The 16,319-nt window shown below is 41.0% G+C and overlaps 1 pseudogene; it reads right to left on the minus strand.

Moving 5' to 3' along the window:
• Window positions 1–682: 682 nt before the first annotated feature.
• Window positions 683–16,319, minus strand: part of LOC131251548 ((S)-scoulerine 9-O-methyltransferase-like) — a 31,026-nt pseudogene continuing 15,389 nt past the window's right edge.

Genomic DNA, 16,319 nt, shown 5'->3' on the forward strand with positions numbered 1-16,319 from the left:
TCCACTCCACTTCCTTAGGTGGTGAGTTACGTGAGGCTCACCATGGTGTTCACACTGTCCATCTATTTTTCCATATTAATATATTAGGGTATGAGCCTAAAAATGAGGTAGATCTAATGCTCAAGTGGACTACACTTAATCTCTTTTGATATGAACAGATAGCAACATGTTGAAAAAGAAAAAAAGAAAAAAAAAAAAAAAGAAGAAAAAAAAAAGAAAAAGAAAGTGGACTACACTTAATAAATATATTTTATGGTTATAACATTGTCCATCATTGAAACCTTCCTAGAGCCCCCTTGCAATTTAGATCTAGCTCATCTTTTGGCTCATAGCCTAAAATGAGCATATAAAGATCAGTTGTATATGTAACGATGGGCCACATAGATTCTTTCGCATGTCGTCTTGTACGCCATCTCCAAACAACAGAGTAGATTCATGAAAACAAATGCCATTAAGGGCAAAATAATCATTTTCAGGCTTAATGACGCTTTTTCATCCGTCATAGTTAGTCAAAATCAACTAAAGATTTTCTCACCAGCTTTTTAAACTATATGCGCATTACTTTAAATACTTAAAAGAGACAAATTTCCTAATATCAAACAAAAAGCAGGCGAACAACCCTAATTATCCATATACATAAAATCTTAAATGACTGAAATTTGCTGCCACAAGTTGGCAACGCAAGAAACGGCTTAAAACAACAGACAAACAATACTCGATCGATTATATCTAGTGACTACAACAACAATAAAACGAAGAAGAAGAAGACCACATATATCATATTGCATAGGACGAGAAATGCCAGGCAAGGTCGCATGCATGTATAGGAGACTCCTAAGTCACTTCAACCACGGTGGTGGTCCGTTAGCTTGTGATTGAAAGTCTCTTGCAGAATTCCATGAAGGTTCCGCCATTGGGCATGGGAAAAAACTTGGTTTCTGCGAATCCCGCGGCTTTTGCTAGATCACCATACTCTGATGCCGTTCGCTCCTTACCACCGTTATAGTTGACCATCATAATTAGATCTAAACCAGTCGTGAAGCGCGACACGTGGTCCGTTCCTAGTATGGGTGGGATCACAAATTCTACATTCATCAACTTCCCACCGTCGGACAATGCCTTCCAACAATTCCTCAGCAGTTTCAAGCATTGATGATTGTCCCAGTTGTGAAGGATAGACTGCATGCATGATCATGCTTTAATCTTTGGGTTCAATGCGCGAATGGATGGCTACAATGTAAAATAAAATTCGAAAGGTTCGTGAAAAAATAAAATAAAAAGGTCATTGAGACGAACCTTCAAGAGAATGGATTCCGTGGACGGTACCGATTCAAACATATCTCCTGCCACATGCTCCACACCTGAGATACGTGACACCTATAATTTAAGAAGCATGCACATGCACATATTTTAGTGGACCCCACATTCATTGGACATTAGCATTGTTCGACCAGTCTGATGACATGGGACATCACAGTGATCAAATGGAAAGCAGGTGATGTAGAATGGGTCGCAGACACTTTCATGACAAAGATGGACCAGAGAAGGCTCTTGCTGGTTCGTTCTCCTGCCCCTCCAGCCCCAGTGGCTAGCCGTTCTCCAGGCCATAACCCCCCGCTAGTTGAGAATGTCAGATGGGCTTGGCCTCCACCCAGTTTTGTTAAACTGAATGCTGATGGTTCAGCCCTGTCAAATCTGGGGCCTGCAGGCGGTGGGGGCGTTTGCAAGGACAGCTACGGAAATCTGATTTTTGCTTTTTTCTGCGGGTAGGGAAATCGTCTAATAATTTGGCCGAGCTTAAAAAAAAAAAAAAAAAACCAAAATATGTCTTTGTTTATTTCCAAAAAATCAAGCTATACAAACCGGGAACTCCCTTACATAAAACAGGAGCCCCAACGTAGAAAACCAGCAAAATAATTATAGTAAAACCAGCAGCTGGGATCACTGCATTTTAATCGATCCCAAACCAACTTTGTCAAGAAAAATGAAACCACGAACCTGACGAGGAAGCTCTGATTGATTTTCGAAACAAACTCAGGATTGAGAGGCACTACCTAGGCAAGCCAAAAAATCTGCCGATGAGTTTCCTTCCCTTAGGACGTGCGCAACTCTGGTTGTACCCCTCCCTCTCAACTGGTTGATCCTATACAACCAAGCCTTCCATTTCCAACCTGGCTATGCCACACCATTGATCAGATCTACTACCAGCCACGAATCCGACTCTAAAATGATTTGGCCAGAGCCCCTCTGAAGGCCGATGAAAAGACCATCATGCACAGTGCGCAGTTCAGCAGCGGTGTTTGATCCGACACCATAACTAGCGGAAAAGGCAAAAAGGAAATCCCCCCTCGCCCCTCTACAGATTCCACCACCCCTTGAACTCCCCGGATTTCCCCTGGCTGAACCATCTACGTTAATTTTAACCCATCCGGTGGATGACCTCTCCCACTTGATCACTGACGGTCGGCTATCTTTTCTGGAGTTACACAGCGCGACATCATCCAGCCTCGAATTTTCTGGCGACCGTATCCCAATCGAACAGCCGTTGCCAATAAATCCATTGAGCAGGGCAATCCACCATTTGATTTTGTGAAGCACACGATCCACAGACACCTATCTACTATAAAAAACAACAACATTTCGAGCTTTCCACAGTTCCCAGATTATAATACAAGGAATCAACATTTTGCTTATTGATCTTCGCTGCATGGAAGAAACCACCGCCCACCATGCACTGATGAAGCCTGGCTTTAATCGAGAGAGCAGGCATGACGCTGATCCCCAGCCAAGAGCCAATAACTGACCAAACTAACTGCGCCAATGAGCCATTTAGGAACAGATGAACAGGAGTTTCGCGGGCATAAGATTGTGAGAGGTAGAGATTACAACAAACACACCTGGATGCAAGTTGGACTCCCCGGGATTGCACCACACTATCCACCGGGACTGCATTCTGAATCACTTTCCAAACTAGGAGAGAAATTTTAGGAGGAAGTTTCGTATGCCATACCCATCGTGACCAGCTATGATTCAGATTAGTGGTCCTGGATACCTACCAAGCTGATTTAACGGAGAACTCCCCTGAAGGTGTTAACGGCCAAAAAGGATGATCCGCTTCCTCCAAAGTGTAGTAACCTGCTTGAAAGACATGGTCAATTACACTCTGAGGGAGGAGAAGGAAAGCAGCTGAGGGGGGCAGAGGCCCAAGCGGCCCAATCACTTCGCATACTTGGACGTCCCGCAAACCAATCGGCACCTCTGCTTCGGCTAGCTAATGGAGGGGGCCCAGCCCAGTCCAATTTACCATCTAAAAATTACAATTACCAGTACCAATTTGCCATTAGACACGGGATTCAACCATACGTATAAGTTCCCTAATTCGTTTCCACAGGGGAGAAGCTAGTTGGCTTGATGAATCCAATCCATGAATAGACACGTCGATTTGGTACTTCGCCGTCATAAAAGCTTTCCAGACATTTTCCTCCTTCCCGAATTTAATTGTCCAAGCCATTTTGAGACAAAAAGCCCTCATCATGTCAGCAAGCTTTCTAAAACCGATACCCCCCTCATCATTAGGCGTAGTCATCAAATGCCAAGCCTTCCAATGGCACTTCGGTTTCCCCTCTATCCAGCCCCAAAAGAAGTTCGCCATGTGGCTCTCAATTGATTTTAGCACCTGAGCATGAATATGTACCGCCACCATAGAATGTACCGGAACACTAGAGAGGACGGTCTTTATAAGGACCAGTCGCCCTGCCTGCGATAGGATGCGGGCCTTCCACCCATTAATTCTCCCCACCACTTTGTCCACCAACGGCTTAAGCGCACTCACTGGAAGATGCCCTTCCAATATTGGAACCCCTAGATAAGTTAAAGCTGAAGACGATTTACCAAATCCGAGAATACCTTCGATTGATTTGAGACGAGAAAGAAACAACTTCTTAGAGCAATAAAAGGAACATTTTCGCTAATTTATTTTTTGGTCCGAGGAAGCTTGGTAGGATTCCAGAAATTTCTTGATAGCTTGGAGAGAGGATTTTCTCATATTTGTGAAAATTAAAGAATCATCTGCCTATAGTAAATGAGATATGAGAGGGAAGCCTCTACTTAATGCAAATGGTCGGGTAACCTGACGATTTAGCATGCTTTTAATACTACTGCGAAGAACCTCAACTGAGATAATGAACAAGGCAGGAGAGATCGGCTTCCCCTGCCTTAAACCCCTTGAAGACTTAAAGAAGCCAGCCATGTTTAACGGGCTAAGGTTCTGTATCTCCTTCGGGTTGAGCAATGTTCTGCTCGAATCGGACTCGCAATGGGCTATGGATTGTATTTTCAGGAAGTCCTCCTTCGCTTGGAAGTGGACTTACTGGATGAAGAGGATCAAGAACCTCCATGGTAGGATCCCGCTCTGGGCCTCTCTCATCCCTAGAGAAGCACTCATCCCCAAAGAAGCAAACAGCCTGACAAATGAGCTGGCCAAAACGAGCAAGAACTAGTCTGACCTCCTCTTCCATAGTATCCACTCCCTCCCTAGGGCAGTTAGGGGCAATCTCCTTTTAGATAGAGTAAGGCTTGGTTGTGTCAGGGTAATAATTCGGCAATTGTATAGATATGATAGGTGGGGTTCTGTTTTCTTGACCCCTCTCGAAATGTTTAGGTTGTAATCCTGGGTTTGTGAAATACATGCAGTTTTGGAAAAAAAAAAGAAGAAAAGAAGCAGAAGTGATCTGGACCGTTGGAACCTTACAAGAGTCATATCTTACAAATTGAGATGACTTTTTCGATATATCATATATAATTTTGAGGTAGGAGAAGCTACTTTAGCCAACCAACTTGTTATACTAGGTTGCCTATCACACCCCAAACCCGGGGACAGACAGCTTCCGTGATGCCCTGAATCCGGCACTCGACTTCCATACAATAAGTCCCGAGTTCGGCGCACCACAAGGAAGATTTTTTACTAAAATTTCTTTTATATATACATATAATAATACCTGAGCATGAAGATCCATGATCAAAATACCAAGCAAAACTCTCCATTATAAATCCTGATGGTTACATGTACCATGCTTTCCAAGGGTACACGACGTCAACATTACCAAATCGAAAAATAGATACAATGCATTGAGAAAGCTAAGTCTTCTAAGCTACTCCTGCCCTGAAAAAAATGGAAAATAGAAAGTTTAGGCAAAAAGCCGAGTGAGTACACACGTGTGTGCAGTGTGTCGTACATGCAAGCAAGATAGATATGCCATGAAAAAATCATGTATGGTGAAAGGCATATAGTACGTAAGGTATGATGTCAATGCCAATGCCAATGCAATACATATGCATTATAGTAATACTCCGAGTCAATGCTACCAGCATCAGCAAGTCATATTTTTATTTCTCTTATACCACAACCGTAACCGTATTACATGCATCCATAATCACATCATCATCATCGTATTGTCATGCCATAATCATACAATATCGAAAATACTGGTAAGATCATGAATCATACAATATCATAGTAAGCAGAAATACTGACAAGTCTATGAGTCATACAATATCAGAGTATGCAATACAAATCAACTATTCAAATGAAGAGTCATAAAGAGCCAAATATCAGATATCGAGGATGCAATATAATATAAAATTTCTAATGAGTTCACGAATACCGTCAGCCGTATCTAAATACAGAAACACAGTAACCCAAAATGCCATATGTCGTGGATGTTATGAAATATGCGGTGTGAATGGAATGACCATGCTGGAGTGAATTCAGGATGATAGTACGTAGTATCGCAGGCTATGGGGTCCATCACAAGGGACTTCTATCCAAACCAGTCCCATACTTAAATTTGGATAGTCAAACTCAATGTGGTAAACTCCTGATCTCAGGTTAGTCGCGCGCCTCAACCAAAATCATGGTCGTTGCGAAAGTACACATAACAAATAATTACGCACCACCAGCCCGAGTGGATAGTGAGTGAATGAATGAGTATGTAACTTCTGCTCAATAAGTCCACAAATCAGAACGGTTCATCTTTGGGATCATCACCGGAGTTTAGTACACTCCAAATGGCACTGTCTCTATCCCAGAAGCATAGTCCAAGTGAGCGTAAGAAACCTCACTATCCGCCTGGCCAATAGTCTGTCAATACCTATCCGGCACATCGATAGCGAACCCATTTACGAGCTGGTTAAACTCAGCCTAGTAATGCCCCCTACCCTCGGGCGAGTAAGGCCACACCCCCTCCCAACCGACCATGACACAGTGGGAGACGGGGCCTCTTGGTATTCGACACTCGGGCGCTCATGTATCTACTCGATCTCGATGTTGGGGCATCTCCTGGCCTAAGAGGTTTAGGGATTTTCACCGAGGGACATATATGGCGCCCGTATGCTAGAACCAAACATTTTCACTGTCCTATCTGGCCATCCACGATATGCTTGTGGAGGTTACGGCCCTGATGTCGCTAGGGCACACAATGCAAGATGCATAAGTCATGTAATACAGTCATGCATCAATGTTGCCCATACCGTGTACTCATGCGAGATAACCTCCGCCTATCAAGGAGTCTCATAACAATCTTCCCAACGACATATGCAATGGTCAACCACATCTCATAACAAACATACAGATGATGCGTATGGGCATGTATGATTATGCTATGCTGTCATATACTCATAATCAGTATCAATAACCAGCCTCAACAATCGGTTTCGACAATGTGGACATTTAACCAACATTGCCCCCAAGGAATGGCCCACATAAACATCAATACATACATCATGGTGAAATCACACATCATATCGGTCCTCAGATACATCGCTTTGGGTCTCACACAAGGGCCGCACATTCATCGCATTGGGCCTCACTCATGGGCCGCATATACATCACATTAGGCCATATCATATGTGCACCACACATCGCAATGGGCCTCGGCTCATGGGCCATGAATACACTACATCAGGCTTCATGACCCATAGGCTTCAATTACACAAGAGGTGAGCCCTACACATGAGCCTCAAATACATCACAATGAACCACAACCCATTGGCTTAAAATATATCTCAATGAGCCACGACCATGAGTCTCAAATACATAACATTGGGCCTCGCCCAAAGGTCTCGAATACATTAGAAGTGGCCTTAAATCTATTTCATAGGTAGACCACATGCCTGGGCCTAATACACGTCACTATGGGCCACATCACATGGGCCGGAAATACATCAGGATGAGCCTCAGCATATGGGCCAAAAATATATCCCAATAGGCCTTGCCCATAGGCTACGAATACATGGCTATACCAATTATGATAAGTCTTATACTACAACCACTTCACACGTCACATAGATAATGACTCATATTTGGTGTCACATGGTTAAGGGCCGAGAGCCACATTTCATCATACCAATTATGGTTTAAAGATCACATTGTATAAAAATTCAGGATCTTGATAGCATTAGCTTGGGTAATATAACCCTAAATCACATTCGGTTTAGTGTACAACTTGGTCATATGTGATTTAAGTGGTGGTATCTATGTCGATAATTACAAACCTACGTTGTTGAATGGTCATCAATGCCACTTGATTTCATACAGTTAGGTGGCCTTGTACGTATTTCATATTCACACAGTTAGATGACTACATATACTACATGTACTCCACCATTGCCTATGATTAGGTGGCTATACATACATCAAATACCCACATGCATGATCAATGGGCCAAACAGGTAATATCACACCCTCACACCACTAGAGTCTATATATTTGTTATAATTAAACATATTTTTAAGGGTTTAAACACAAGTAACATGATCCTATTACTTGGGGCCGTACTCTAACCAAAGTGCCAAGTGATCAAGGGATGTCCACAATCAACCCATTTAAAGGATTAATCATCATTACTTCAAAAATTATAATATCAGTTCATCATACATTCCACACATGAAGATTACAAACTCTTATCGAAGAGGCCCAATGGTTGGCCCAAACAAGACTATCACTGATGGGCCCACATGGCGTTCACTCAAAATGGGCCTTACCATTCTTGGGCTCGCATATCAATGAAATTCATAATGGGTCCTATGCAGTAGAGTCCATGGGGATTTCCAATGAGGTTGAGTTGTGTGTGACCCACCTACGACTTAGGTCTACTTTGATTTTAGTCCAAGTCCTAAAATAATATGAGGAAGTGGATGGTCCGCATGGATTAAATAGATACACCATGGTGGCCTTAGGTTGGATTCAATAGTTAAGTACTTATCCTCATAGCCATGTATTGTATAGTCCAATTCAGGTTGGATTGACTATTCTGTGGGATAATGGCCTAAAGGGAACCCGGTATATGGGCTGGATGGGTTGGATATCTAATACATCGTCAGGATGGCCCATAACGAATTTTCAATGATGAGAGTTTAATTTGCATTATTTCAGAACGTACGACTATCTAATCATTGAATGGGCCTAAGTCTTGGTAACATATCGTCAAAAGAGTTGATAAAATAGATAAATGATGAAGATCTTAAATATAAATCATGTCATAACCATGGTGGATTAAGTGACATAACACTTACATCAAAGTGGGTCATACCACACACAAGTTGAGAGTGTTACCCTCCCTTAAATATTCATAATTATTTGTTGGGCCCACAGAGGTGTGGTTCATAAATCCAGCCCATCCATTATGTGTGTCCCACTTGGTTGAGGGGTCAGACCAAGTTTCAGATACATCCAAATTTCAAGTGGACCTAACAGGTGATTTACATACTCGAGCTTCGAGTTGTACAGACGGTTAAGGAGATCAAAGTTACATGGGTGCAAAGAGATGTATTTATTACATATACACAGTTCATCTATTTTTATTTTTATTATTATTATTATTTTTTTTGAGATCATTTTATAGCATCATCCAAAAATGAATCATATCCAAAGATTATCTGGACCTCACCACAAACAGTAGTGGAGAAAATGATTTCACCGTTAAACAATTTACAGGGCCCACCATACCGTTTATTTTCCATACAATCTGTTCATAAGGTCACAAAGACCTGAATTAAGGGGAATAACAAATTTCATAGTGCTCCAAATTTTTTGACCCAAAAAGGGTTCTAATGGTTTATGTTCAATCCCTGCCACTTTTGTAGTGTGGCCCACTTGATAGTTAGATCTATCTTATTTTTCTTCTCAAGCCTTAAGACAAACTCGCCAAATGGATGGACGGTTTGGATGTAACACATATCACATGGTCATATTGATCCAAATCTTTTTTTTTTTTGTAATTATTATTTATTATTAATATTTTTTATGGTGTGGGCCAGTTGAGTTCTGTGTACGGCTGAAATTTGGGGGTGACCCATTTTTAAACGGGGCCCATCAAATCCACGGTGCAGATGCTCGACATGCATCAAGGTGGGGCCTGCAGTGGGGCCCACCTCCTCCAGCGTTTCAAGCAGCAGGGATGCAGCTTGCCGTAGCGTCCAAAGAACGCTGGCAGCAACAGTATCTGACACCTTTTTGCAATTTTTTATTTTTTTATTTTTTTATTACAAAATTTCATATGTAGGGCCCATATCAAGATGATCCAATCCATCGGTTGGATTCTATAGCATGTGACAAACCCAACAAGTCCAATATTCAGCATTTTTGGAGTACAGAAACATCACAGTGGGTCCTAACAATTTATCACTATTAAAATAATATTTTTGATGGTGTGGCCTACAAGAGACTTGGATTGACTTCATTTTTCGGCTCAATGCCTACTATGATATGAAAAATAAGATGGACAGTGTGGATCAAATACATCAATCATGTTGGGGGGTGTTGTGGGCCCACAGCCCCCCTTCCTTTGTAAAAGCAGCCTAGACGCTGCTGCTTGCTACAGCTCTTCCTGGACGCTGTCAGCGTTCATTCTCCACCCACCCACCCACATACACATACACACACACATATATATATATATTTCATTTATTTATTTATTTATCTATTTATTTATTTATTTATTTTTATTTCTATTTTTTTGTAGTGTGTGAGAGTTGGCCCCATACATGGACAGTTTGGATGGCATACAAACATTTTGGTGGGGCCCACTATCAATGGGTCCCACATAAATTCTATAATAAATTATTTTTATTATTAATCTTTTTATTTGTTATATGTATTTTTCCATGAATCCACACCATTAAACACATCATTATTATCATATCATCACCATTTTGTTTTATCATCTTTCTATATGTACTCTCCTCTATATCCACACCATTGATCACATCAGCATCCTCAAATTGTCATCACTAACAATTATACAAATAGAAAAAAAAACAAATTAAGAGTGGAGATGGTGTACTCACCTTGATGAATTAGATGGATGGTTGAGATAGATGGAAGGGATGTGATTGATGGAGTTGGTGGCCCACCAAGATCACTCCTCTCTCTCTCTCTCTCTTATGGAAAATGGTGAAATGCTAATGGATGAAGGGGTATTTATAAAGAAATGGATAAAATTTTGGTTAAGTTAAGCTAATGTGATTAATATTAGCTTAGGCTAGGATTATGGTACTTAATTCATGCTTTGTAATTAATGGTGGATTAAAGAAGCATGGGATGACATGGTGTGGTGATGTCATGCATAGTGTATGGCATGGAGAAAGGTTGACTTTTCATGCATGTGAGAGAGAAGAGGTATGGATATGTGACATCACACACATAGGTAGAGATTCTCTCACCCATATGTGGCATGTACATGTGTGCATGACATGTGTTGTGCACAAGTGTGGAATGAAATACATGGTGCCATGTGCACATGATACACTTATTATTCTTCACAGCGTATCTCACTAACGGAGTATCATACCGACTCACGGGTGGTACCTCCACGATCGCGGCGATGGGGTGGTCGATATGAGATACGTTTCGAGGTCTTGGGGTTCTGGTCAGTTGGATGTGTACTATGAACAGTCAATCTAGGTCTAGCTAAGGGCGTTGATCATCATGCACATATGCATGGAAAATAGTACCGAATGGACTCCCTCATGCCAGGGTACTAAGTATATTCTCTAGATTCTCAAATAGAGGATCCTGTTTTGACTAGGTTCTCAAACTGGGAATCCTAGATTTATGTCTCTAGATTCATATAAATTAGGGGTACTAATAGCATCTAGGTTCTCGATCAACGACGCTGGGAGACATAGTTTAAGTTCTTCAATGTCTTCCAGTAACTGACTTTGCTCATAAGTGATCCCAAATCTTATGCTCTGATACCATCTTATGTTATGCCCTAAACCCGGGGACAAACAGCTTCCGTGATGCCCCGAATCCGGCACTCGACTTCCATACAAAAAGTCCCGAGTTCGGCGCACCACAAGGAAGATTTTTTACTGAAATTTTTTTTGTACATACATATAATAATACCTGAGCATGAAGATCCATGATCAAAATACCAAGAAAAACTCTCCATTATAAATCCTGATGGTTACATGTACCATGCTTTCCATGGGTACATAACGTCAACATTGCCAAATCAAAAAATAGATATAATGCATCGAGAAAGCTAAGTCTTCCAAGCTACTCCTGCCCTAAAAAAATGAGAAATAGGAAGCTTAGGTAAAAGCCTAGTGAGTACACACGTGTGTGTAGTGTGTCGTACATGCAAGTAGGATGGATATGCCACGAAAAAATCATGTATGGTGAAAGGCATATAGTACATAAGGTATGATGTCAATGCCAATGCCAATGCAATACATATGCATTATAGTAATACTCCGAGTCAATGCTACCAGCATCAGCAAGTCCTATTTTCATTTCTCTTATACCACAACCGTAACCGTATTACATGCATCCATAATCACATCATCATCATTGTATTGTCATGCCATAATCATACAATATCGGAAATACTGGTAAGATCATGAATCATACAATATAATAGTAAGCGAAAATACTGACAAGTCTATGAGTCATACAATATCAGAGTATGCAATACAGATTAACTATTCAAATGAGGAGTCATAAAGAACCAAATATCAAATATCGAGGATGCAATATAATATAAAATTTCTAATGAGTTCACGAATACTGTCAGCCATATCTAAATACAGAAACATAGTAACCCAAAATGCCATATGCCGGGATGTTATGCAATATGCAATGTGAATGGAATGACCATGTTGGAGTGAATTCGGGATGATAGTACGTAGTATCGTATGCTATGGGGTCCATCACAAGGGACTTGTATCCAAACCAGTCCCATACCTAAATTTGGATAGTAAGACTCAATGTGGTAAACTCCTGATCTCAGGTTAGTCGCGCGCCTCAACCAAAATCATGGCCGTTGCGAAAGGTACACATCACAAATAATTATGCCAGCCCGAGTGGATACAACTTCTACTCAATAAGTCCACATATCAGTACGGTTCATTTCCAGGATCATCACCGGGGTTTAGTACACTCCAAATGGCACTATCTCTCTCCCAGCAGCATAGTCTAAGTGAGTGTAAGAAACTTCACTATCCGTCTGGCCAATAGTTTGCCAATACATATCCGGCACATCAATAGTGGACCCATTCACGAGCTGGTCAAACTCAGCCTAGTAATGCCCCCTACCCTTGGGCGGGTAAGGCCACACCCCCTCCCAACCGACCATGACATAGTGGGAGACGCGGCCTCCTGGTATTCGGCACTCAGGCGCTCATGTATCCACTCGGTCTTGACGTTAGGGCATTTTCTGGCCTCGGAGGTTCAGGAATTTTCACTGAGGGACATCTATGGCGCCCGTATGCTAGAACCAAACATTTCCGGTGTCCTATCTGGCCATCCACGATATGCCTGTGGAGGCTATGGCCCTGATGTCGCTAAGGCACACAATGTAAGATGCATGAGTCATACAATACAGTCATGCATCATTCCTGCGCATACCGTGCACTCATGTGAGATAACCTCCACCTATCAGGGAGTCTCATAACAATCTGCCCAACGACATATGCAATGGTCAATCACATCTCATAACAAACATGCAGATGATGTGTATGGGCATGTATGATGATGCTATGCTGTCACATACTCATAATCAGTATCAATAACCAGCCTCAACAATCTGTTTCAACAATGTGGACATTTAACCAACATTGCCCCCAAGGAATGGCCCACATAAACATCAATACATACATCATGGTGAAATCACACATCACATCGGTCCTTAGATACATCGCTTTGGGTCTCACACAAGGGCCGCATATTCATCGCATTGGGCCTCACTCATGGGCCGCATATACATCACATTGGGCCATATCATATGTGCACCACACATCGCAATGGGCCTCGGCTCATGGGCCATGAATACACTACATCAGGCTTCACGACCCATAGGCTTCAAATACACAAGAGGTGAGCCCTACACATGGGCCTCAAATACATCACAATGAGCCACAACCCATGGGCCTAAAATATATCTCAATGAGCCACGCCGATGAGTCTCAAATACATAACATTGGGCCTCGCCCATGGGCTTCGAATACATTGCAAGTGGCCTTAAATCTATTTCACAGGTAGACTACATACCTAGGCCTAATACACGTCACTATGGGCCACATCACATGGGCCGAAAATACATCAGGATGAGCCTCAGCATATAGACTGAAAATATATCCCAATGGGCCTTGCCCATAGGCTACGAATACATGGCTACACCAATTATGATAAGTCTTATACTACAACCACTTCACACATCACATAGATAATGGCTCACATTTGGTGTCACATGGTTAAGGGCCGAGAGCCACATTTCATCATACCATTTATGGTTTAAAGATCACATCATATAAAAATTCAGGATCTTAATAGCATTAGCTTGGGTAATATAACCCTAAATCACATTCGGTTTAGTGTACAAATTGGTCATATGTGATTCAAGTGGTGGTATCTATGTCGATAAGTACAAACCTACGTTGTTGAATGGTCATCAATGCCACTTGATTTCATACAGTTAGGTGGCCTTCTACGTATTTCACATTCACACAGTTAGATGACTACATATACTACATGTACTCTACCATTGCCTATGATTAGGTGGCTATACATACATCAAATACCCACATGCATGATCAATGGGCCAAATAGGTAATATCACACCCTCACACCACTAAAGCCTATATATTTGTTATAATTAAACATGCTTTTAAGGGTTTAAACACAAGTAACATGATCCTATTACTTGGGGCCGCACTCTAACCAAAGTGCCAAGTGATCAAGGGATGTCCACAATCAGCCCATTTAAAGGATTAATCATCATTATTTCAAAAATTACAATACCAGTTCATCATACATTCCACATATGGAGATTACAAACTCTTATCAAAGAGGCCCAATGGTTGGCCTAAACAAGGCTACCACTGATGGGCCCACATGGCATTCACTCAAAATGGGCCTTAACATTCTTGGGCTCACATATCAATGGAATTCATAATCGGTCCTATGCAGTAGAGTCCATGGGGATTTTTCATGAGGTTGAGTTGTGTGTGACCCACCTACGACTTAGGTCTACTTTGATTATAGTTCAAGTCCTAAAATGATATGAGGAAGTGGATGGTCCACATGGATTAAATAGATACACCATGGTGGCCTTAGGTTGGATTCAATAGTTAAGTACTTATCCTCACGGCCTTGTATTGTATGGTCCAATTCAGGTTGGATTGACTGTTCTGCGGGACAATGGCCTAAAGGGAACCTGGTATATGGGCTGGATGGGTTGGATATCTAATACATCGTCAGGATGGCCCATAACGAATTTTCAATGATGAGAGTTTAATTTGCATTATTTCAAAATGTATGACTATCTAATCATTGGATGGGCCTAAGTCTTGGTAACATATCGTCAAAAGAGTTGATAAAATAGATAAATGATGAAGATCTTAAATATAAATCATGTCATAACCATGGTGGGTTAAGTGGCATAACACCTACATCAAAGTGGGTCATACCACACACAAGTTGAGAGTGTTACCCTCTCTTAAATATTCATAATTCACTACCAGAAAAATGGGCAAAGGCTACGGATAAAATCCGTAGCCATAGACCTATGGCTACAGTTTTAGTCCGTAGCTAGTCCGTAGCACGGCCGTAGTCGTAGGTGTAGTAACAATAGGTCTGGAACCTATAGTTACGGATTTAATCCGTACCTATAGGTTAAAACAACCACGGATTTAATCCATAGGAATTATGTCCGTAGCTATAGGTTACAATAGCTACGGATTTAATCACCATCGCTACGGATTTAAGCCGTAGCTATATCTAGCAACCGCTACGGATCTAAGTCGTAACAATTATATTCGTAGCTGTAGGTTACAATAGCTACGGATTTAATCATAACAGTTACGGATTTAATCCGTACCAAATCCTATATTAAAAAATATATATACAATTATTTGTTCAGTCAATTACCACCTGCATAATCATTCATTCATTCCATTACAATCATTCATTCATTCAATTATAATCAATTACAATCATTCATTCAATCAATTACAATCCTTCATTCAATCAATTACAATTACAATCCTTCATTCAATCAATTACAATTAAAATCCTTCATTTAATCAATTACAATTACAATAATGCTAAAAATATAAATCTTTAGCTTCATTAGAGAAATTTGCTCGACTTCACCCTAAAATTTCAAAGATAAAGAATTGAAAAAGAAGATATATTTTGAAGGTATGATTTTTTTCACAAGTAAATAGGCCTTTTTTCAGCCATCCTGAAGAATAAAAAACCGATTGTAGTCCAAGGCCACTCCTTTTCCTTCGAATTTCTTAGTGACCTTTGTAAAATTACTTCCACACTCATTTATGTAGTACTTTGAAGAGTCGTCTCAAAATGAACCTCTAGTAATGACAAAGTCACTTCCTGCAACAGCTTCGTATATTCCATCATCTACAAATAGTCATGACATTCACAAATCAGAATAACCATTGGAGGAAACAAAAATAAAGTGAAAGAAGTGCATCATGTATAACCATTTTCTTCTTCTTTTTTTCTTAATGAATTAATAAAAGCTCAAAGAGAAATGAAATTGACACAAAAGGAATGGTCTCACCATATGGTTTGTAGGGCCAAAATAAACATCAGGAAATCGGGTTCGGGTTTGGGATTGGGTTTCAAGTTTAGGTTTAGGTTTAGGTTAGGGAGTTAAGATTAGGATTAGGTGTAGGTTTAGGTTTAGGGATTTGAGAATAGGTTAAGGTTTAGGTTTAGGAAATCGGGTTCGAGTTCCGGTTCAGGATCGAGTTTAGGTTTGGGTTTTCAAGTTTAGGTTTAGGTTTAGGTTAGGGAG

Source organism: Magnolia sinica, chromosome 7, assembly GCF_029962835.1.
Source record: "Magnolia sinica isolate HGM2019 chromosome 7, MsV1, whole genome shotgun sequence".
In the NCBI taxonomy this organism is placed as follows: Eukaryota; Viridiplantae; Streptophyta; class Magnoliopsida; order Magnoliales; family Magnoliaceae; genus Magnolia; species Magnolia sinica.